Here is a 14853-nt window from a genome sequence, read left to right as displayed (position 1 = left end):
CCATCACCCAGGCTGAAATGCAGTAGCATGATCACAACTCACTGCAGCCTCAACTTCCCAGGCTCAGGTGATCCTCCCACCTCAGCCTCCTGTGTAGCTGGGACCACAGGCATGCATCACCATACCAGGCTAATACTTGTATTTTTTGTAGAGATGCAGTTTCACCGTGTTGCCCAGGCTGGTCTCAAACTCCTGGGCTCAGATGATCGTCGTGCCTCCCAAAGTGGTGGGATTACAGGCGTGAGGCACTGCACCTGGCTCATTTTTCTAAGGAAAAAAAAAATCTTTCTCTCTAGATCTTTTGTTTTTCATGTTTGAGGGCTCTGCATTGCTGGGGCAACTGTGGATTTGACCAGCTCCTTGAACAATCCGTTGCCAGGTCAGGACTTGGAGAAAGCAACACGGATGACCCAGAGAGGGGCAGCGACTGGCTGCAGGCCACACAGCAATTTCATCAAGATTCCATCCTTAGGCCAGGAGCAGTGGCTGACGCCTATAATCCCAGCACTTTGGAAGGCCTAGGTGGGCACATCACTTGAGGTCAGGAGTTCAAGACCAGACTGGCCAACATGGCGAAACCCCATCTCTACTAAAAATATGAAAATTAGCTGGGCGTGGTGGCGGGCACCTGTAATACCAGCTACTTGGGAGACTGAGGCAGGAGAATCGCTTGAACCCGGGAAACAGAGGTTGCAGTGAGCCAAGATTACGCTACTGCACTCCAGCCTGGGTGACAGAGCAAGAGTCTGTCTCAAAAAAAAAAAAAAGATTCCATCCTGGTGGGGTAGGTGGCATGAGGTGAGCTACCTCCTGAGTGCCACCAGTTTTGGGATGATCCTCAATCCCAGCCCCCGTCTCAGACCTGGCTCTGGGGAGAATAGGATGTAGGGGAGACCTTCCATCCTTGCCGTGCTGTGCCCCAGGTGGGCCTGGAGCCAGCCACACCTGAAGCTGACACAGCCCTGGGCCTCGGTAGGAGGCAAGTGGAGTCGTTCCAGTGGAAACTTACCTGCTTCCTGCCTGGTCTTGTCTTCTGCTCCACCTGGCTTCTTGACAACTCTCCCGCTGTACCAGAAAGAACAGGAATTCGGGGCCTCAGTATTGGCTTAAGCTACAGATACCAAGATCAGCAGGGGAGACAGAGACAAGCCTGTGGACGTGAAGGGGAGGGGCCCTACCTCCCAGCCATTTAGGAGAACATTCAACAGGGCTGCAGGACAGGGCCCAGAGGGTGAGGAGGAACAGGAGGCAAGGGCACTGCCCGGGGGTGCTGGGGTAGGCAGCAGGGTTGCCCAGAGGAAGAGGAGATTCTGGAAGGAGGCCTCTGGAGCTGCTTGGTTGAAGTCACCCAGTTGACCTTATGCAGAAGTTCCAGGATTCCTGTGGGAATCAGCTCAGCTGCAGAGTACTGAGCTGCCAGGAAGAGGTCAGGGCTCTTGGTGCATGCAAATATGCTAAATAAAACATTAGCAAACTGAGTTCAGCTGTGCTTTAAAAGATGCTATACTAGGAGTATGCAGGGTCTTATTCCAAAGAGACAAGGAAAGTTCAGCTTTAGAAAGCTTCATTTATTCAATGAAAAGATAAAAGGAGAAAAATTCCACGTGATTATTTCACCATGGAAAAACTTTAAGATAACATTCAGAAACCACTTTCCTTTTTTTTTTTTTTTTTAAGTTCTTAGAATTTTTCTTAAAAGTTCTAATCACCATAAATGGTGATTAGAAAGGAATCACCTGCATCCTGTTAGATGGTAAAACAGAGCTGGGTGCAGTGGCTCATACATGTAATCCCAGCCCTTTGGGAGGCAAAGGCAGGCAGATCACCTGAGGTCAGGAGTTCAAGACCAGCCTGGACAACATGGTGAAACCCTGCCTCTACTAAAAACACAAAAATTAGTCAGGTGTGGTGGCATGTGCCTGTAATCCCAGCTACTCAGGAGGCTGAGGCAGGAGAATCACTTGAACCCAGGAGGCAGAGGTTTCAGTGAGCTGAGATCGTGCCATTGCACTCCAGCCTGGGTGACATAGCAAGACTCTGTCCCCCGCCAACACACACACACATAAAACAAAAAAGATGGTAAAACAGGATGCACAACATATTTTAGGATGAGGCAGGAATGCCTCAAATCATGGCTAATATTTAGTGCTTATGTGGCGGTGCTGGCCAATGCAGTAAGATAAGAAAAAGAATTGAGACCAGATGATATGACCATCTACAGAAAATAAAAAAGAATAAATAAACAAAATGAATAGAACTGAGGAAGACGCTAAAAGCAAGACCAATATAGATTAACCATGGGGGACTATTTATTTATTTATTGAGACAGAGTCTCACTCTGTCACCCAGGCTGGAGTGCAATAGCATGATCTCAGCTCACTGCAACTTCCGCCTCCTGGGTTCCAGCGATCCTTCTGCCTCAGCCTCCCAAGTAGCTGGGGCTACAGACGAGTGCCGCCATGCCTGGCTAACTTTTGTATTTTCAGTAGAGACAGGACTTCACCTTATTGGTCAGGCTGGTCTTGAACTCCTGACCTCTTGATTCACCCGCCTCAGCCTCCCAAAGTGCTGGGAATTCAGGCATGAGCCACTGCACCCAGGCAAATACAGGGATTTTTAGGGCAGTGAAACTATTCGGTATGATAGGTTGTGATGTTGGATACACATCATTGTGCATTTGTCAAAACCAATAGAATACACAACCCAAGAGTGAACCCTAATGTAAAATGTAGACTTCAGTAATAATAATGTATTAGGCTGGGTGTGGTGGCTACACCTGTAATCCCAGCACTTTGGGAGGCTGAGGCAGGTGGATCACCTGAGGTCAGGAGTTTGAGACCAGACTGACCAACATGGTGAAACCCCATCTCTACTAAACACACAAAAAATTAGCAGGGTGTGGTGGCACACACCTGTAATCCTAGCTACTTGGGAGGCTAAGGCAGGAGAATTGCCTGAACTCAGGAGGCAGAGGTTGCAGTGAGCTGAGATCATGCCACTGCACTCCAGGCTGGGAGACAGAGCAAAACTCTGTCTCAAAAAATAATAATAATAATAATAGTGTATTCATATTTGTTCATCTATTGTAACAAATATACCACTCTAATGAAAGATGTTAATAATAGGGGAAATTGTGGGGGTGAGGGAGAATAGAAGATGTATATGAGAGCTCTCTGAAATTTCTGCTTAATTTTACTATAAACCTAAAACTGCTCTAAAAAATAAAGCCTATTAATTTTTTAAACATCAATAAAATAATTACTTCGAAAAAAGTGTATCCTACTGAGTCTTGGCTGGGTGCGGTGGCTCATGTCTATAATCCCAGCACTTTGGGAGCCCGAGGCAGGAGGATCACAAGGTCAGGAGTTCGAGACCAGCCTGGCCAACATGGTGAAACCCTGTCTCTACTAAAGATTAAAAAAAAAAAATAGTGCAGGGTGTGGTGGCTCATGCCTGTAATCCCAGCACTTTGGGAGGCCGGGGTGGGCAGATCACCTGAGGTCGGGAGTTCGAGACCAGCCTGACCAACATGGAGAAACCCCGTCTCTACTAAAAAAAACATACAAAATTAGCCAGGCGTGGTGGCGTGCACCTGTAATCCTAGCTACTCGGGAGGCTGAGGCAGGAGAATCACTTGAACCAGGGAAGTGGAGGTTGCAGTGAGCTGAGATCATGCCATTGCACTCCAGCCTGGACAACAAGAATGAAACTCCATCTCAAAAAAAAAAAAAAAAAAAAAATTAGCTGGGCATGGTGGTGTACACCTGTAATCCCAGCTACTCAGGAGGATGAGGCAGGAGAATCGCTTGAACCTGGGAGGCCGAGGTTGCAGTGAGCCGAGATTGCGCCATTGCACTCCAGCCTAGGCAACAGGGTGAGACTCTGTCTCAAAAAGAAAAAAAAAATAGAAAAGAAAATGTGTATCCTGCTGAGTCTCTGCTCAATAAACATCAACACTTTTTTTTTTTTTTTGAGACAGAGTCTCACTCTTGTCACCCATGTTGGAGTGCAATGGTACCATCTTGGCTCACTGCAATCTCCACCTCCTGGGTTCAAGCTTCTCCTGCCTCTGCCTCCTGAGTAGCTGGGATTATAGGTGCTCGCCACCATGCCCGGCTAATTTTTGTACTTTTTTAGTAGAGACAGGGTTTCGCCATGTTGGCCAGGCTGGTCTGGAACTCCTGACCTCAGGTGACCCGCCTGCCTTGGCATCCCAAAGTGCTGGGATTACAGGTGTGAGCCACCACACCCGGCCAACACATTTTTTTTTAAGAGACAGGTTTCACTCTGTTACCCAGGCTAGAGTGCAGTGGCATGGTCATAGCTCCTGGCAGCCTAGAACTCCTGGGCTCAAGCAGTCCTTCTGCCTCTGCCTCCTGAGTAGCTAGAACTATAGGTACACACCACCCTGCCTGATTAATTTTTTTATTTTTAGAGATGGAAGTCTCACTATATTTTTCAAGCTGGTTTCAAATTCCTGGCCTCAAGCGATCCTCTTGCCTCAGCCTTGGAAAGCCCTGGGATTATAGGCATGAGCCACCAAATCCAGCAATAAACATCAATACTTTATTTATTTATTTATTTATTTTGCCGGACGTGGTCGCTCATGCCTGCAATCCCAGCACTTTGGGAGGCCAAGGGGGGTGAATCACAAGGTCAGGAGATCGAGACCATCCTGGCTAACATGGCAAAATTCCATCTCTACTAAAAATACAAAAAATTAGTCGGGCATAGTGGTGGGCGCCTGTAGTCCCAGCTACTCGGGAGGCTGAGGCAGGAGAATGGCGTGAACCTGGGAGGTGGAGCTTGCAGTGAACCGAGATTGCGCCACTGCACTCCAGCCTGGGTGACAGAGAGAGACTCCATCTCAAACAAAACAAAACAAAACAGACTTTGACGGAGTTTCACTCTTGTTGCCCAGGCTGGAGTGCAATGGCACGATCTTGGCCCACCGCAACCTCCACCTCCCAGGTTCAAGTGATTGTCCTGCCTTAGCCTCCCGAGTAGCTGGGACTACAGGCATGCGTCACCACGCCCGGCTAATTTTGTATTTTTTTTTTTTTTAGTAGAGACGGGGTTTCTCCATGTTGGTCAGGCTGGTCTCGAACTCCTGACCTCAGGTGATCCACCTGCCTTGGCCTCCCAATGTGCTGGGATTACAGGTGTGAGCCACTGAGCCCGGCAAATATCAATACTTTTAATATGGGTAAACTGCTTGGCACATATTGTGTGCTCAATAAATGTAAATAATTTCTTTTTTCTTTCTTTTTGAGAAAAGTTCTCGCTCTGCTGCCCAGGCTGGAGTGTAGTAGCATGATCTTGGCTCACTACAACCTCCACCTCCTGGGCTCAAGTGGTCCTCCCAAGTAGCTGGGACTATGGGCACAAGCCACCACAGCTGGCTAATTTTTGTATTTTTGTATTACAAGCATGAGCCAGTGTACCAGGCCAATAATTTCAAAATGTTCTTTTCTGGCTATAAAAATGAATCACTTTAAATATTAAAAATAGGCCAGGCACGATGGCTCATGCCTACAATCCCAGCACTTTGGGAGGCCAAGGAGGGTGGATCACCTGAGGTCAGTAGTTTGAGACCAGCCTGGGCAACATGATAAAACCCCATCTCTACTAAAAATACAAAAAATTAGCCAGGTATGGTGGTGGGCACCTGTAATCTCAGCTACTCGGGAGGCTGAGGCAGAAGAATCACTTTGAACCCAGGAGGCAGAGGTTGCAGTGAGCCGAGATTGCATCATTGCACTTCAGCCGGGCCAGTAAGAGTGAAACTCCATCTCAGGGAAAAAAAAAATTTAAATATAGGCTGAGCATGGTCGCTCACGCCTGTAATCCCAGCACTTCAGGAGGCCGAGGCGGCGGATCACGAGGTCAGGAGTTCGAGACCAGCCTGGCCAACATATCGAAAACCCATCTTTACCACAAAACCCATCTTTACTACAAAAATTAGGCACATGGCATGTGCCTGTAATCCCAGCTATTTGGGATGGTAAGGCAGGAGAATTGCTTGAACCCAGGAGGTGGAGGTTGCAGTGAGCCAAGATTGTGCCACTGCACTCCAGCCTGGGCAACAGAGCAAGACTCCATCTCAAAAAAATAAAAAAATAATAAATACATATTATGGAAAAGAGAACCCTACATAACCTTTTTGATTCTTTTTTAGCACAGAATAGTGATCCTCAAGCAAGGATGATTCTGCTCTCCTACTGTGCCCCAGGCCCTAGGGAACAATCGCCATGTCTGGAAACAATTTTGATTGTCACAACTGGAGTGGATGGTGGTGCTACTGGCACCTAGTGGGATGAGGCCAGAGATGTTGCTAAACATCCTACAGGCCGGGTGTGGTGGCTCATGCCTGTAATCCCGGTACTTTGGGAGGCCAAGATGAGCGAGTCACTTGAGGTCAGGAATTCGAGACCAGCCTGGCCAACATGGTGAAACCCCATCTCTACTGAAAATACAAAAATTAGCCAGGCGTGGTGGCACATGCCTGTAATCCCAGCTACTGGGGAGGCTGAGGCAGGAGGATTGCTTGAATGTGGGAGGTGGAGGTTGTAGTGAGCCAAGATCACACCACGGCACTCCAACCTGGGTGACAGACCAAGACTCCATCTCTCTCTCTCTCTATGAAGTTTTAGCCAATGTGACTAGGCATGAAACAGAAATTGAAAATTTCTGCATCCAAACTGGAAAAGAAGAAATAAAATGATCTCTGTTTGCAGATGACATGATCTTATATATAGAGTATCCCAGAAGTTACACACATGTCCACAGAAACCTGTTAAAATAAGCAAATTGAGCAAATTTGCAGAATACTAAATCAACCCAAAAAAAAAATCAATTTTATTGGCTGGGCATGGTGGCTCACGCCTGTAATCCCAGCACTTTGGAAGGCTGAGGCAGGTGGATCACGAGGTCAAGAGTTCAAGACCATCCTGGCCAACACGGTGAAACCCCGTCTCTACTAAAAATACAAAAATTAGCTGGGCATGGTGGTGTGCGCCTGTAGTCCCAGCTACTCAGGAGGCTGAGGCAGGAGAATCGCTTGAAACCAGGAGGCAGAGGTTGCAGTGAGCCGAGATCACACCACTGCACTCCAGCCTGGGCCACAGAGTGAGACTCCATCTCAAAAAAAAAAAAAAAAAAAAAATCAATTGTATTTCTATACCACTAACAATGAACAATCTGAAAAGGAAATTAGGCAAACAGGCCAGGCACAGTGGCTCACATCTGTGGTCCCAACACTTTGGGAGGCCAAGATGGGAGGATCACTTGAGCCCAGGAGTTCAAGACCAGCATGGGCAACATAGCAAGACCCCATCTCTACAAAAAATTTTAAGATTAGCCAGGCATGCTGGTGCTTTCTGTAGTCACAGCTACTCAGGATGCTGAGGTTGGAGGATTACTTGAGCCCTGGAGGTTGAGGCTGCAGTGAGCTATGATCATACCACTGCATCCCAGCCTCTGTGACAGAGACCCTGTCTCTACAACAACAACAATGATGAAAAAAGAAACCAATTCCAGTTTGTTGTTGGAGAAAGGAGAAAAACGAAAGCACAAAGAACTTCCACCACTATCACCACCAGCACAACCCTGCAGAAGCCCAGAGGATACCTGGGTCGCCTTCAGCCTCCCCTGCTTCCCACCACTGGCTGCCTGCATTCTTGGACCTGGTCCCACCATATGTTACAACATGGAGGATTAGCACTAAGTTGTAGGCGTGCAGAGACATGCCTCACCCCCCAGATGTGAAAAAGTCATATGAGGTCGGGTGTGGTGGCTCTCGCCTATAATCCCAGCACTTCGGGAGGATGACACAGGAAGATCACTGGAGCCCAAGAGTTCGAGACCAGCCTGGGCAACATAGTGGGGCCCCATCTCTACAAAAAAATTTTAAAATTAACCAGGTGTGATGGTGCATGCTTGTAGTCCCAGTTACTTGGAAGGCTGAAGTGGGAGGATCACTTAAACCCAGGGGTTCATGGCTGCAGTGAGTTCAGGCCACTGCACTCTAGCCTGAGAGACAGAGTGAGAATTTGTCTTAAAAAAGTAAAAATAAAAATATGTAGTGTTAAGGTTAGGTGGGTTTGTTTTTTTTTTTGTATGTTTTTTGTTTTTTTGAGATGGAGTCTCACTCTATCATCCAGGCTGGAGTGCAGTGGTACGATCTCAGCTCACTGTAGTCTCCACTTCCTGAGTTCAAGTGATCCTCCCACCTCAGCCTCCCAAGTAGCTGAGATTATGGGTGCCCAGCTAATTTTTATATGTTTAGTAGAGATGGAGCTTCACCATGTTGGCCAGGCTGGTCTTGAATTCTTGGCCTCAAGTGATCCACCTACCTCAGCCTCCCAGAGTGCTAGAATTACAGGCATGAGCCACTGCACCGGCTAAGGTTAGGTTTTAAAAAGTAAAGATGGTAAACTGTTTCTTGTTATTTGCTTTAGAAAAGAAAAAAAAACCGAAGTGGCACAACTGAGGCTCACCACAAGATCACAGCTCACTGTAAAAAAAAAATTCCACTTACGGTAGCGTCCAAAAGAATAAAAAAAGTAAGAAAAACTTAGCCAAGGAGCCGAAAGACTTGTACACTGAAAACTGCAAACCATTGCTGAAATAAATTAAAGAAAAAATACTAGAAAGACATCCCATGTTCATGAACTAGAAGACTTAATATTGTTAAGATGGCTATAGTACCCAAAGTGATCCGTTGATTCAAAGCAATCCTATCAAAATCTCATTTTTTTTTCAGAAAAAGAAAAATCCATTCTTAAATTCATCTCAAGGAACCATGAGGTCAAAATTATATAGACAGACATATAGATCAATAAAAGACATGGAGAGCCCAGAAATAAACCCTTAATATACGGTGAGATGATTTTTGACAAGGATGCCAAGACCATTAAATGGGAAAGGACAAGTGTTTTTCAACAAATTGTGCTGAAAACTGGATATCCACAGCAAAATGATGACGTTGGACCCTGTATTAGTCCATTTTCACGCTACTAATAAAGACATACCTGAGACTGGGAAGAAAAAGAGGTTTAATTGGATTTGCAGTTCCACATGGCTGGGGAGGACTCAGAATCATGGCAGGAGGCAAAAGGCACTTCTTACATAGCAGTGGCAAGAGAAAATGAGGGAAACACAAAAGCAGAAACTCTTGATAAAACTATCAGATCTCATGAGACTTACTACCACAAGAACAGTATGCGGGAAACCACCCCCACGATTCGATTATCTCCCACCAGCTCCCTCCCACAACACATGGGAATTATGGGAGTACAATTCAAGTTGAGATTTGGATGGGGACACAGAGCCAAACCATATCGTTCTGCACCTGGCCCCTGCCAAATCTCATATCCTCACATTTCAAAACCAATCATGTCTTCCCAATGGTCTCCCAATGTCTTAACTCATTTCAGCATTAACTCAAAAGTCCACAGTCCAAAGTCTCATCTGAGACAAGCAAGATCCTTCTGCCTATGAGCCTGTAAAATCAAAAGCAAGTTAGTTATTTCCTAGATGGAAATGGGAGTACAGACATTGGGTAAATACAGCCATTCAAAATGGGAGAAATTAGCCAAAACAAAGGGCTACAGGACCCATGCAAGTCTGAAATCCGGCGGGGCAGTCAAATCCTAAAGCTCCAAAATGATCTCCTTTGACTTCATGTCTCACATCCAGGTCATGCTGATGCAAGAGGTGGGTTCCCATGGTCTTGGGCAGCTCCGTCCCTGTGACTTTGCAGGGTACAGCCTCCCTCCCAGCTGCTTTCATGGGCTGGTGTTGAGTGTCTGTAGCTTTTCCAGGCATATTGTGCAAGCTGTCAGTGGATCTACCATTCTGGTGTCTGGAGGATGGTGGCCCTCTTCTCACAGCTCCACTAGGCAGTACCCCAGTAGAGACTCTATGTAGGGGCTCTGACCCCACATTTCCCTTCTGCACTGCCCTAGCAGAGGTTCTCCATGAGAGCTCCACCCTTACAGCAAACTTCTGCCTGGGCATCCAGGCATCTCCATACATCTTCTGAAATCTAGGTGGAGGTTCCCAAACCTTGATTCTTGACTTCTATGTACCCACAGGCTCAATGCCATATGGAAGCTGCCAAGGCTTGGGGCTTGCACCATCTGAAGCCATGGCCTCAGCTCTGCATTCGCCTTTTTCAGTCATGGCTGGAGTGGCTGGGACACAGGACACCAAGTCCCTAGACTGCACATAGCTTGGGGACCCTGGGCCCAGCCCACAAAACCACTTTTTCCTCCTAGGCCTCCAGCCCTGTGATGGGAGGGGTTGCTGTGAGGACCCCCGACATGCCCTGGAGACATTTTCCCGATTGCCTTGGGGATTAACATTCGATTCCTCATTACTTATGCAAATTTATGCAGCTGGCTTGAATTTCTCCTTAGAAAATGGAATTTTCTTTTCTATCACATTGTCAGGCTGCAAATTTTTCAAACTGTTATGCTCTGTTTCCCTTTTAAAACGGAATGCTTTTAACAGCACCTGTCACCTCTTGAATGCTTTGCTGCTTAGAAACTTCTTCCACCAGATACCCTAAATCATCTCTCTCAAAGTTCAACGTTCCACATATCTCTAGGTCAGGGGCAAAATGCTGCCAGTCTCTATGTTAAAACATAACAACAGTCACCTTTGCTCCAGTTCCCAACATGTTCCTCATCTCCATCTGAGACCACCTCAGCCTGGACCTTATTGTCCATATCACTATCAGCATTTTGGGCAAAGCTATTCAAAGAGTCTCTAGGAAGTTCCAAACTTTCTCACATTTTCCTGTCTTTTTCTGAGCCTTCCAAACTGTTCCATCCTCTGCCTGTTACCAGTTCCAAAGTCACTTCCACATTTTCAGGTATCTTTTCAGCAATGCCCCACTCCCAGTACCAATTTACTGTATTAGTCTGTTTTCACACTGCTAATAAAGACATACTCGAGATGGAGAGAAAAAGAGGTTTAACTGGACTTGCAGTTCTACATGGCTGGGGAGGCCTCAGAATCATGGCAGGAGGTGAAAAGCACTTCTTACATGGCAGTGGCAAGAGAAAATGAGGAAGATGCAAAAGTGGAAATCCCTGATAAAGCCGTCAGATCTCGGCCGGGCACGGTGGCTCATGCCTGTAATCCTAGCACTTTGGGAGGCCGAGGCAGGCGGTTTGCCTGAGCTCAGGAGTTCGAGACCAGCCTGGGCAACACAGTGAAACCCTCTACTCTCTACTAAAATACAAAAAATTAGACGGGCTTGGCGGCAGGCCCCTGTAGTCCCAGCTACTCGGGAGGCTGAGGCAGGAGAATCGCTTGAACCCAAGAGGTGGAAGTTGCAGTGAGCTGAGATCATGTCACTGCACTCCAGCCTGGGCAAAAGAGCGAGACTCTGTCTCAAAACAAAACAAAACAAACAAACAAACAAACAAAAAACATCAGATCTCGTGAAACTTATCCACTACCACAACTACCACAAGAACAGTATGGGGGGAACCGCTCCCGTGATTCAGTTATCTCACACCAGGTCCCTCCCACAACACGTGGGAATTATGGGAGTACAATTCAAGATGAGATTTGGGTGGGAACACAGAGTTAAACCATATCAGACCCTTACCTCATATACAAAAATTAACCAAAAATGAAACTGTAAATTTCCCCCTTTTTTTGTGGCCAGGTGCAGTGGCTCATGACTGTAATCCCAGCAGTTTGGGAGGCTAAGACAGGTAGATCACTTGAGGTCAGGAGTTCCAGACCAGCCTGATCAACATGGCGAAACCCTATCTCTAGTAAAAATACAAAAATTAGCCAGGCATGGTAGTGAGTGCCTGTAATCCCAGCTACTCGGGAGGCTGAGGTATGAGAATCGCTTGAACCCAGGAGGTGGAGGCTGCAGTGAGCTGTGATTGCACCACTGCACTCCAGACTTTTTTTTTTTTTTTTTTTTTGAGACAGGGTCTTGCTCTGTTGCCCAGGTTGGAGTGCAGGGGTACAATCATGGCTCACTGCAGCCTTGATCTCTGAGGCTCAAGGGATCCCCCCACCTCAACCTCCTGAGTAGCTGGGACTACAGGTGCATGCCACCATGCCCAGCTATTTTTTTTTTCTAGAGATAGGGTTTCTCCATGTTGCCCAGGCTGGCCTCGAACTCCTGGGCTCAAGCGATCCTCCCACCTCGGCCTCCCTAAGTGCTGGGATTATAAGCATGAGTCACTGTGCCCGGCTTGCAGTTTCTTAAAAAATCAAACATATATCTACTGTCAGATCCAGCCATTTTACTTCTAGATACTTACCCCAAGAAAAATGAAAATGTTACCCAAGAAAAAGGGGGTTCATTTGCCTAGTAACAAACAACTCTCCAAAAGAATGCAGGTTTTGATCAATAGGGGTTTTATTACTTGTCCCAAGTAAGCAAAGAATCAGGAGTGGGCTTTGCTTTTTTTCCAAAGCAGTGTCCCCAAGAGGGAAAGTGACAGGAGGGTTTTCTGGGGCAATGGAGAGGGGAGAGGGTACATCATTGCATGCATAGAAAGTGTTGCAGTGGCGCAGATGCAATGAGCTGTCACGCCAGCACGTAGGTCGCATTGTGAAGGCATTGAGCTGTAGTTCCTCCCAGTGTGGAAACTTTATTTTATTTATTTATTTATTTATTTATTTACTGAGACAGAGTCTCACTCTATTGCCCAGGCTGGAGTGCAGTGGCACGATCTTGGCTCATTGCAACCTCTGCCTCCCAGGTTCAAGTGATTCTCCTCTCTCAGCCTCCCGAGTAGCTGGAATTATAGACATGCATCACCACACCCAGCTAATTTTTGTATCTTTAGTACAGATGGGGTTTCCCCATATTGGCCACGTTGGTCTTGAACTTCTGACCTCAGGTGATCCTCCCTCCTCTGCCTCCCAAAGCGCTGGGATTTCAGGTGTGAGCCACTGCTCTTGGCCTGGGGTGGAAACTTTAGCACGGTAAAAATTAGAATTCACCGGTTCATCTATAAGTTGCTGAGGTCTGTCATAAACTGGTTCCAGCCAACCAGGTGACCGCATTCTACATGGGGCAGGGGGCTGTAAAACAGGCTCATATGCTCAAGCTGGTTAAATTTCTGTAGTCCAGCCTGAGTGTGGTGGCTCACGCTTGTAATCCCAGCACTTTGGGAGGCCGAGGCTGGTGGATAACTTGAGGTCAGCAGTTCGAGACCAGCCTAGCCAACATGGCAAAACCCTGCCTCTACTAAAAATACAAAAACTAGCTGGGTGTGGTGGTGCATGCCTGTAATCCCAGCTACTAGGGAGGCTGAGGCAGGAAAATCACTTGAGTCTGGGAGGCAGAGGCTGCAGTGAGCTGAGATCATGCCACTGCACTCCATCCTGGGTGACAGAGCAAGACTCCACCTCAAAAAAAGAAAGAAAAGAAAAGAAAAGGAAAGAAAGAAAGAAAGAAAGAAGGAAAGAAGGAAGGAAGGAAGGAAGGAAGGAAGGAAAGAAAGAAAGAAAGAAAGAAGGAAAGAAAGAAAAGAAAGAACCATTAAAAAAAGAATTCCTGAATCCCTGGCCAGACGCAGTGGCTCACTGTAATCCTAGCACTTTGGGAGGCCAAGGTGGGCAGATGACTAGAGGTCAGGAGTTTGAAACCAGCCTGGCCAACATGGTGAAACCCTGTCTCTACTAAAAATACAAAATTAGCTGGGCATGGTGGCATATGCCTGTAGTCCCAGCTACTCGGGAGGCTGAGGCAGGAGAATCACTTGAACCCAGGAGGCAGAGGTTGCAGTGAGCCGAGATCACGCCATTGCACTCCAGCCTGGGCAACAGAGCAAGACTCCATCTCGAAAAAAAAACAAAATTCCTGTAGACCTGGAGGTCCTCCCTGTCTGCTTACAAAAGTAGAGATGACTGGCTGGGTATGGTGGCTCAAGCCTGTAATCCCAGCATTTTGGGAGGCCAAGGTGGGCGGATCACGAGGTCGGGAGATCGAGACTATCCTGGCTAACACGATGAAACCCCGTCTCTACTAAAAATGCAAAAAAAAAAATTAGCCAGGCGTGGTGGCAGCCGGCACCTGTAGTCCCAGCTACTCGGGAGGCTGAGGCAGGAGAATGGCATGAACCCCAGAGGTGGAGCTTGCAGTGAGCCGAGATCGCGCCACTGCACTCCAGCCTGGGCGACAGAGCAAGACTCCGTCTCAAAAAAAAAAAAAAAAAAGTAGAGATGACCACTGACTTTTGATGGTTTGACTTACAATTTTTCGGCTTTATGATGCTGCAAAAGTGATCTGCATTCAGTAGAAACCTTACTTCAGTATAGTATTCAATAAATTACATGAGGTATGCAGCAGTTTATTACAAAATAGGATTTGTGTGAGATGATATTGCCCAACTGTAGGCTAAGGCAAGTGTGTTCTTTTTGTTGTTGTTGTTTTGAGATGGGGTCTCGCTCTGTCACCTAGGCTGGAGTGCAGTGACGAGGTCTCAGCTCACTGCAACCTCTGCCCTCTTAGGCCCAAGCAATCCTCCCACCTCAGCCTCCCAAGTAGCTGGGACCACCAACGCATACCTCCACGCCTGGCTATATATTTTTCTTTGTATTTTTGTATTTTTTGTAGAGCCAGTGTCTCACCATGTTGCCAAGGCTGATGTCAAACTCCTGGGCTCAAGCAATCTGCGAGCCTCAGCCTCCCAAAGTGCTGGGATACAGGTGTGAGCCACTGCGCTGGGCCAAACGTAAGTGTTCCTGGCATGTTTAAGATAGGTTAGGCTGGCCGGGCACGGTGGCTCATGCCTGTAATCCCAGCACTTTGGGAGGCCGTGGTGGGCGGATCACGAGGTCAGGAGATCGAGACCATCCTGGCTA

Source organism: Pongo pygmaeus, chromosome 20 (assembly GCF_028885625.2).
Source record: "Pongo pygmaeus isolate AG05252 chromosome 20, NHGRI_mPonPyg2-v2.0_pri, whole genome shotgun sequence".
NCBI classification, from domain to species: domain Eukaryota; kingdom Metazoa; phylum Chordata; class Mammalia; order Primates; family Hominidae; genus Pongo; species Pongo pygmaeus.
The sequence above is the reverse complement of the archived record's forward strand: the minus strand, read 5'-3'. Positions refer to the sequence as shown.